Here is an 11,222-nt window from a genome sequence, read left to right on the forward strand (position 1 = left end):
TATATATATATACATATATATATAGACATATATATATAGACATATATACATACATATATATATGCATATACATAAGTGTGTGTATATATATGTATATATATAAACATATATATATACATACAAACATATAACCACACATTTATATATATAATATATATATATATATATATATATATACGTATACATAGAATAAAACTATAAAGATTGTTTATGAAATATTCAATTACATCATCCTATACCTGTTTCATTAAAATAATTGACAATTTGTTATATAATGTAATATAATACAATATTACATATATAATCTATACTGTCATATTAATATATATTCATGAAGCAATTGCACATTTATATTATAAATGTGAATTTCAAACTACTCAAATCTATAATACACTTAATATATTTACCATACATCTCTATGCACCATACAAATATAATTTACATTGATTCAGAACCATTTATTTTACTGATGTAATTGTGTGTACGTGTGTATGTGTGTTTGTGTGAACTCCTGTATATGAATTCTTTTTATGTATTTAATAGCCAGAACCATTTATTGTAGGCATATTGCTGAAGCATTGTTTTATGGCCAAATATCCTTTGGGGAAGTAATTTTTACATCATTTCTAAGGGAGTTTTAGGAGTTTTTAGGAGTTGGTCGTTGTTCAATATTCAATATTATGTTACATGTTCGAGGAATATGGACAGAGAAGAGAGGTAACCTTGATTCTTTATTACTTCCTAATATTTGCACAGAAGTTCAGACACAATGTAAACCTTAACAAGTTTTGTAGGGTTGTTGTCCTCCAACAATCAGCACTTAAGCTTAGCCCTTTATTGCTTATATGACTTCTGTTGTGTGATAATTCTTCTCTAGACGGTTAATTCCTGCAACTGTAATCACTGGCTTTTCTCACCCCTCTCTCCTAGAGAAATGTTTTACAAACCAATTTATGGGAAAACAGGGCTCCAGAAGATGTACAGAAATTGTCCCTTAAAATATGTTATGTGAAACATGATTGGACTTTCAGACCAATTACTATGTAACAGTTAACTAATTGTGACACAGACCTCATAACTGGCTAAAGACTCATTTTCATGTGCTCTTTTAAAGCCTAGCCAGGCTCATGGGTCCGGTTTCCCGGTTTCTATGGAGTATGTGTTCCCCACCCTAGCTGGACGAGATGCCAGTCCATCGCAGCGTTACACAAGAAATAGGAAGAAAGAGCGAGAGAAAGTTGGGGTGAAAGAGTACAACAGGGGTGGCCACTACCCACTGCCAGAGCCTTGTGAAGCTTTAGGTGTTTTAGCTCAATAAACACACACAACGCCTGGTCTGGGAATTGAAACGCGATCCTCCAACTGCGAGTCCGCTGCCCTAACCACTGGGCCATTGTGCCCCCACAAAGACTCATGTGATGGCGCATGTGATGAGTATTTTAGGCAATCAGAACAAATTAGAGTGGTGAGCCAAAAATTAAATGATCGTTACATATATAAACATAACCATATGGCTTTTTCAATGCAACAACCTAACTTGTTCTCACTACAGGAGTTTCTTATCACGAATCACTTAAATTTACTTGATGATCCGTTGACCAGGAAATGACACAGGAGAATACTGTCCTTACCTCACACTATCACAGAATTTAAATGCTCTCTCTCTCTCTTTCATACATCCCCCCTCCACACACACACAGAGTAATAGTATAACTCAAAGAACTACATAAAGGATATAAAAGTAGCATATATATATATTAGACTTAAAACCAGTTTGGATCAAAAAAGTTGAAGGCTGCCCATTGGACACAAACCAACATCCCTGTAGACGTGACAGTCATTCTACCATTGAACCAAAGCAATCCTTTGAATTTCTCTATAAGGTGCAGGAGTGGCTGTGTTCATATGGTTTATAAGTTGTCTTTTATTGAAATTCTAGGTTTTGTAGGGTTTAGAAAACTCATCTTTAGAAAATTATTGGTTCCTTAGTTCATGGTGGTTTTCTTCTGTAGATGTCACTTGATAATCCTTCATTAGGATGGCCACATAAAAACCCACCTATGCCAGAGACATGTAAGAAATACTCGTACCAGTGCCATATAGAAAAGCACCAGTTGGGGACCACATAAAAATCATTCATATTGGTGCCACATACAAAGGACCCATGTTGGTGGAACATATAAAGCAACTTTGCTGATACTCAGAATGGAGACAGTTGGAAGATATATAGTAAAGCATTTCTGCAGGGCAAAGTGAAATGGAATGTCTTACTCAAGAACTCACTGTGCCATCCAGCCTGGGAATCAAACCCATCATCTAGTAATTCTAAGGGCAACATGCGTTCACCATGAATTACTATTCTGCTGTTATTGTGGCTCAGTGGTTAGAGCATTGAGCTCATAATCATGAGGGGGTGAATTCAATTCCTGGACCAGGTTGTGTGCTGTGTTGTGTTGTGTTTTTGAGCAAGACACTTTACTTTGTTCCAGTTCACTCATCTGTAGAAATGAGTTGCAATGTCACTGGTGCCAAGCTGTATCAGCCTTTACCTTTCTCTTAGGCAATATCAGTGGCATGGAGAGGGGAGGCTAGCATGCATAGGTGACTGCAGGTCTACAATAAACAACTTTGTCCAGACTTATGCCTCAGAGGGGAACTTTTTATGTGCAATCCCATGGTCATTCATGACCAAAGGGGGTCTTTTATAGCAGAAAAAAATCAGAAGCTTCACTAATTATTTAAAATAGAGAGGATGTAAATGAGCAAATTTTTGTAGCCTTCTTAGCAATCTAACATTCTAGAAATAAAATTGTAATAATTTAGAAATAAATTTTTCATTACCAAAATGTTTTTCATTACCACTTCACTAAACTCTGTATATAGCTATTTTATAGTAGATATATTAGCAATATTCTACTTGGGAAAAAAGACTGCGAGCTGGCAGAATTGTTACCAAGCCAGAAAAAGTACTTAGCAACACTTCTGACTTTATATGTTAAGTTCAAGTGCTACTAAAGTTGACTTTGCCTTTCATCCTTTTGGGGTTAATAAAATAAGTGCCACTGGGTGCAATGCTATTGACTTAACTCTTCCCTCAAATTTGCAGTCCATGTGTCAAAATTTGAAGCATATATATTCTATTTGCAAGAAAAAAGAATGCATATGCACACAATGTTAGAATAACTGATGGCTACCTTACCCAATATCATTCTTATAACTTAACTGCTATCACCATTTTATTGAAAAGCAAAGAAGGCAATTTATGTATATGCCTTGTTAGTTGAGGTAGTGCGACTACATTTCACAACTCCATTATATAGCTCTTATGAGAGAGAAAAAAGAAACGAAAAACATAGCCTTAACTTCACATCTCCACTTGTGCATCACCTAAGGGAGATAGTGTAGCTGATAAGCGAAAATCAAAAAATTTCTTGAATTGAGAATACACAAGGTAACAAAGAAACTAATAATAGATAATAATCTGCCTACTTTGAGAGTCAAATCATGTTCATCTTGAACAGCAAGCGTTTTTATGACTTATTGAATATTGTGATTGCTAATGTTACTTAACACCTTGCCATCGTTTTCTTAAAAACAACTTGCGTCCAAATCATATGATTCTTTTCTTATAACAAATCCACTTCTGCAATACTATGCTAACAAGATTAACTTTACCAATTCTTGTTCAATTATACTTCTACAGCTAACCAAACACTGACAAAACATTGCAAATACTATCTCCATTTTTGTGATATCTCAAGTAAAAAAAAGCATTCTTTTCTTTCATTTAACTATTGTTGTAGTTACATCTGGTATAATGGAACATTTTGTAAATAAAATATTAGTTTCAATAAATTTGGTCATTAGCTCTTAGTTTTTTAATATAATATTTCAATTGATATACTATCTTCATCATTATCATCATTGTCATCACCATTGTCATCGTCATCCTCCTCATCATCATCTTGTAAGGTCTATCTTTCATTCTGGTGTGGTTTGGAAGATTGGAAGGGATCTTACAGGTTCAGATTCTGCATTATGTTGTAATGTTTGCTTTGGCATTTACAGCTGGATGTTCTTCTGAACACTAATGTCATTATAAAAATGTGCTAAATGCTGTGGTCGTGGCACCAACAGAGAAAGTAAGGCACCTTGGAAGACTAAATTCCTCTTCAAATGAGTTGGACTAGAGTAAATAGAAAGATGGATTTTTGGTAGGAGACAAAAGGTTAAAGTATGGAAAAATGGACCAGAACAGAACAGGATTTGTTGTGGAAGATTTAAAGAGTTACATGTCAACCCACATTTAGAAGAATGGATGGGAGTCCCAAAAGTGAAGCTGGAAAGAGAGATAAAATAGCTATGGTTTCTTATTTCTTTATTGCCCACAAGGGGCTAAACATAGAGGGGACAAACAAGGACAGACAAAGGGATTAAGTCGATTACATCGACCCAGTGTGTAACTGGTACTTATTTTATTGACCCCCCCGAAAAGATGAAAGGCTAAGTCGACCTCGGCGGAATTTGAACTCAGAATGTAAAGACAGACAAAATACTGCCAAGCATTTCACCCGACGTGCTAACATTTCTGGCAGCTTGCTGCCAGAAACCATAGCAAGAGATAAAATAGCTATGGTTTCTATCATCAATATTCTTAATGCATTTAAAGTGGTGAGCTGAGAAAATTATTAGCACACTGGGCAAAATGCTTAATAGTATTTTAACCATCTTTTATGTTCTGAGTTCAAATTCCACTGAGGTCGACTTCGCCTTTCATCCTTTTGCGGTCAATAAAATGAGTACCAGTTTGACACTGGGGACAGTGTAATCAACTTACCCTTTCCTTAAACTTGCTGGCCTTGTGAAAAAATTTGAAATCAATATTCTTAAAGCTTTTAGAAGAGTTTATATGGTAAGGTAAAGTTTGAGGAAAATATTATTCATAAATTTTCATGAAAGTGAAAGAAACAGTAACTTTTCAAATCATGAAATTAATTCAGCAGAGTAAAATGGAGATCTTCAAATAATCATTAAGGAAGAATTTTTAATATATAGTCAACAAATGATATAATATTATAGAATAATTCAATATTATTTTAAGAAGGAGACTGGTAATTAGTTCTCACTTGTGTCAAATCATCTGTTTCTTGAGACTAACCAGCAGCATTTGTTTAGCTTGTTGAGTCCAGACTTGCCCAACCTAACCAATCGACTTGCCACCTATTTTATGATTGCACACAATGCAAATTCTTTTCATATATGAGCTTCATTTATACAAAGACAGAATTAATTTAATTTTACACAGAGACAGAATTAATTTAATTAATTTAATATATGAGCCTCATTTACACTAAGACAGAATTTAATTTAATGACTCTACATTATATAGTGTGTTTCATAGTTGTGATTGCAGGTATGATTCCATTGCATGGTACCCTAGTAAAATATCCTATGCTATAGCCTTGAGCTACCTATACCTTTGAGCAACGATACTTTTGAGTGACTCAATGGTATTGAATGACACTGGTACTTGGAAACTATATAGAAGTCCATCATGCATATACATGTATATGTGAGTGTGTGTGTAAATATTCATGTTTCTGTGTCTTAACACAACACTACTGAAATAGCTGTGATGTCATGTTTACATCTCCTGTAGACAATACATGTTGTATCAAGGTGGTTTTGATGCAGCATGCATAAAAATCATTCTAGCCACAGAATTATGCCATAACAAATCTTGTGCGATCTAAGCTGTTGCCAGTACAAGAACAGTCTTTCAAATCCATCGACACTGTCATTGATCAGGACCAAACTGTAATTTTTCCATCTGAGTTCCTGAACTCTCTACAATCATCTGGGCTGTCACCTCACAACTTAACATTTAAAAAGTGAGCCCCAGTCATGCTGCTCCGCAATCTGGATCTATCTCGACTGTGCAATGGCATCAGACTGGTAGTGAAAGTGATACAAGCCTATATCTTAGAAGCAGTAACTATCGCTGGGAAATATAAGAGTGAGGATATCTTCATTCCATGGATCCCATTAATCCCTTGCTTCTCTCTTGGGCAATGATATGTAAGATGTTTGTAAGTGGGAAGTCCTGAAACTCTTTTTATTTGTACCCCACTTAAAGAACAAACTGAAAACATTGTATATTTAGAAGGTCTACAAAATTAAACTGTGATTAGTTTCAGAATTTGTTTTAATAACTTTGTATATACTCATGTCATCTGATAGAATTTTTCTGATTTTTTATCAGAATAAATATATTAATTTCCTTTAACATTCTTTAAACTGCCAAGCAACGCCGGGTACTTAGACTAGTATATATACATATTTGTATGTGTGTGTTTGTGTGTATACATACCTATATACATACATATATACACACATATGCATGCATATATGTATGCACACACACACACACACACACACACACATATATGCATACACACACATATGACTTATGGTGGAGTGGAATATGAGAAAAACCCATTATTAGCAAACATTTCTAATTCGTGCTTCTTGAGCTTCTACAGGAATTATTCCCAGGTGTTTAAACTGATGGATATTTGTTGCCTCAACTTTCAAATTTGCTAACTTGTTTCTCACTAAACCTAATAAGGCTGCACTTCAGTGCTACTCAGATGGTTTTATTTCACATCTGTGCCCTACATAATTATTTGTAAAGGAGAATTAACTGTTTCTTAGCAATTTGAATAGGATTGGCTTCAACATTAATATCACTCCTAGACCATTTCTCAACCTCTCTTCATCTCTCTTCATTTTCACTTCTTGAGCAAGCATATTCCTAGGAGATCCATTAGATTTTTCGCTCCATTAAAAGTTTCTATTTAATGTCTCTACTGCATAAACTTTTAATTCTTCATATAAACTATTATTGATTTTTTTTTCCCAGAATATTCTGATATTATATAAGGTGAAAGGAAAATGGAGGTAGATTTAAGAGTCTATAAAATGTTCACCTTCTCTTTGACTCTCCATCTATGCATTAGCCACATCACCTTTTATAATATGGTAAATACACTCTTGGACCATATGCTGTCAGTATACATCAAAAACAATGAGTTTCAGGAAATTTGTTAGAATTACAAAGAACAGTTTTGGCATATGCTGGCTGACTTCATTAGACAAGCCATCATTTAAAATATTTCTATCGATTTCCTTATCTATATACTTAAGTCTTTTAGATTTTGCCAGCGTAATTTGTTTCTGACAACATTTGTCATCAAACTTCAATGACAGAGATGTCAGTTGGTAACAAGGTAAACGTCTTGCAAACAAACATTTATGAGAGTAATTGAAGTAACTGTGAAACATAATATTTAATTTCCTTGTACTTATGTGTACAAATAAACTGAAGACATAGACGACAAGTGAATTTAACGACTCAGTATATTCATTTCATTTGCCTGAAACAATTGATATTCAGGATAATTGAGAGATTTCAATGAAATTTTTTTGTACAAGTTTCTAAAATAGGTTCAAGGCTAACAGTTTTGAGTTGAAGGGTTTACTGATAACCACCTAATCCAGTGCTTTGCTGATACTATATTGTATCTAGCCTTGAGAAACGAAACTCAAATTTGACACAAATGGGATATGAAATCAGTATATAAACTTTCAGAAGTAACCCCCAAGACATTCTCCCAACAAACTGGTTTTAATGACAATTACCTGGTACTAAATATTATGAGGTAAATCAAAACAAACTTTATAATTTATTCATGAGCAGAAAATCCAAAGCATTAAGTACCATAATAACATTTTAAAAATTGACAAAAACATGGTCATACCTATCTGGCTCATAAGTTCTCTTTGGAACTCAAAGTTCTAATGGGTAGCACCTTGCCATTACTAAAGGTTTGGGAGGTAAATTTTGTAGGCACTTGTGCCGGTGGCATGTGTAAATTCGAGCGAGATCGTTGCCAGTGCTGCTGGACTGGCTCTCGTGCAGGTGGCACATACAATACACCATTTTGAGCATGGCCCGTTGCCAGTACCGCCTGACTGGCCTTCGTGCCGGTGGCACGTAAAAGCACCTACTATACTCTTGGAGTGGTTGGCGTTAGGAAGGGCATCCAGCTGTAGAAACTCTGCCAAATCAGATTGGAGCCTGGTTTAGCCATCTGGTTCACCAGTCCTCAGCTAAATCATCCAACCCTTGCTAACATGGAAAGCGGACGTTAAGCGATGATGATGATGATGATATGTGTGTGTGTGTGTGTGTGTGTGTGTGTATGTATGTATGTATATATATACATATATACAGCATAAATGTGAGTGTACGTGGTTATGTATGTGTGTTTAGCCTTGAAAGTTTACTCTTGAGAAAAACGATTTTGATTTTCAAAATCTGCATGCCAAAGATGGCTGTAAGTATAATCTCATTCTTATTGGGTTCTGAGTAACAGATTTAACTTATTCAATCGATGAAGCAGGAAGCCACAGGAATACATGTGTCCTATAATTCAATGATGTCATTCACAGCTCCTGAAAATGCATTTTCACACACGCTTAGTAGGAAAATTTTGTTCTGAAATCTTTTCCTGTGAAAGGTCATATAAAAGCTGAATACACTCGAACATATTAAATATTATTTAACCTGAATATATTTCATTCAACGTTATTTTCTGCAACATTATTCATTTAATAGTAACTTGATCAAACATTATGTGTACCAGCAAGGGTTTTGTGTGCTGTTTTAATAAGAATAATTTTGGACTGTGAGTTACAGATCTGGCTTTTGTTGCCGATAAAACAGAATGTAACAGAAACACAGTTGTCCTATGATCCATTGACATCACCCACCATCAATGAAAAGATGTTTTCACATCTCACAGATGATAATTTTGTTCTGAGATTATTTTCTGGCTGAAGCACCTTATGATGTCCAAATACACTTCAATGTATTCAATAAGATGAATATATTTTACTCAGCTTTGCTTCATGTGCCATTACATGCGTGTGTATGTATGTGTGTGTGTGTGTGTGTGTGTGTGTGTGTGTGTGTGTGCATGTGTCTTCTTTCTTTACATCAAACAATAATTTTAATTTCACTGTCATAGAAGTGGTGCTGTTTGATTGCAATCTTCACTGAAAGCATGTCCTGACTATGTGAAGGTATCATTTTTGCATGTAAACAGTAGAATATAAGTGACAGAAAGTGCATTTGGACAAGGAAATATCTGCTCCAATGGATCCTGTGTAAACACAAAAATTTTGACATGATGATGATGATAATAACATCATGGATAAAAAAAATATGACAGCAATGAAGATGATAATAATGACTAAGAGATCACACCTAAATCACAGCTTGGCAAATAAAACTCGAATAATGAGATAAGTGTTTGCTGGAAGTCCAAACTTTGATAAATCAATTGGTCTGAGTCAAATGGCCATTAAGCAGTAAAAATTAATCAAGCGGCTTATTAGCTGAATTTTATCTTTAGGGTGTTAATTCACAATGTTCAAAGGCAGATATTTTTTTTTTATGATTCATATGTGAAGGGTGAACCCAAATCACTGAATACAATATTCATCATTAATAACTTAAAAGAAAAAACTGCTTATTTCAATAATATTTTGAATTTTTTTTTTTTTTGTGATGGTATTCAATGAAATTTTTGAAATCAAAAAGATCAATATTTTAAAGTAAGCCATATATTGACACTTTATATTGGAATTAGGTCACAACACGTGAAAATGAAAATAACAAAAGTTTGGCAAAATGCAAAATAGAATACTGAAAATATTCAAGACAGTTGTGTATGCATTTATACATACATACATACATACATACATACATACATACATACAGACATACGTGTGTGTGTGTGTGTACCCATACATATATGCATGTATACATACATACATATAGGCATACACACACACTTACACATACATGCACACATATATATACTGTGATTTGACTTGAACACATTCATACCTTCAGTATAACATGGTCACAAAGAATGCTACTCTCTTTAAACTCAGACACACACACACACACACACACATCTGAAGTGCTGTGTTAAGTGTTTGAACATGGAATTCTTACTGTGAAGTTGAGATTTAAATCTTACAATGTGGTACCATAGGTAGGTAACTTCTGCTTTAGTTTCAAGCTGAACTGGGGCTTGTTAGTGGAACTGATACTGAGAAAATATGTAAGCCTGTTGTGTGTGTGTGTGTGTGTGTGTGTGTGTGTGTGTGTGTGTGTGTGTGCACGCATGTATGCATGTGTGTGTGCATACATGTGTATGTATTATTGAGCACACATACTCAATGTTCTAATGGAGTACTGAAAGTGACTGCGACACCAAAACATTGGATTGGAGGAAGAGAGATGGCCTAAAGAGAGAAACCAATGGTCTGAGCCTGGCAGCAAAAGATGCATAAGGAAAGAGATTGACCTGGACATCATCAATAGAAAATGCAGATGCTGCAATACATATGATGAGACAGTTGCACATATGACATAGAGTACCCAAAATGCACACAAAAATACTGCAAAAGGTTGTGGTATGACATAGTTGTGGCTACCCTTCAGTGGAAAATTTGCCAGCTCTTCACTTTTGACCGTGTAGAAAGATAGTAGGAACACAAAGTGGCAAAGGCTCAGAATAATCCTTTCTACAATAGGCAAAGGCCTGGAGTGGGACAATCGATCACAACGACCTCAGTACATGACTGGTACTTACTTATCGACCCCCGAAAGGATGAAAGGTAAAGTCGACCTCGCCACAATTTATACTAAGTATGTAGGGGCAGACAAAATACTGCTAAGCATTTTGCCCAGCATGCAAAACATTTTGCCAGTTCACCATTTTAAAGGTTCTGAATAATGCCAAAGTGAAGATGTCGTATGAAATGAAGATACTGACTGTCAACACAACTGAAAATTCTAGACTTAATATTGTGTTCCTAGGTAAGAATTGAACCTGCCTGCTGATAGATGAACGACTTTGATAACAAAGTAAGAAAAAAAGGAAACATAGACGCAGAAGTGGCTTTGTGGTAAGTAGCTTGCTTGCGAACCACATGGTTCTCGGTTCAATCCCACTGCGTGGCACCTTGGGCAAGTGTCTTCTACTATAGCCTCGGGCCGACCAAAGCCTTGTGAGTGGATTTGGTAGACGGAAACTGAAAGAAGCCCGTCGTATATATGTATATATATATATATATATATATAT

Source organism: Octopus bimaculoides, chromosome 12 (assembly GCF_001194135.2).
Source record: "Octopus bimaculoides isolate UCB-OBI-ISO-001 chromosome 12, ASM119413v2, whole genome shotgun sequence".
NCBI lineage: Eukaryota > Metazoa > Mollusca > Cephalopoda > Octopoda > Octopodidae > Octopus > Octopus bimaculoides.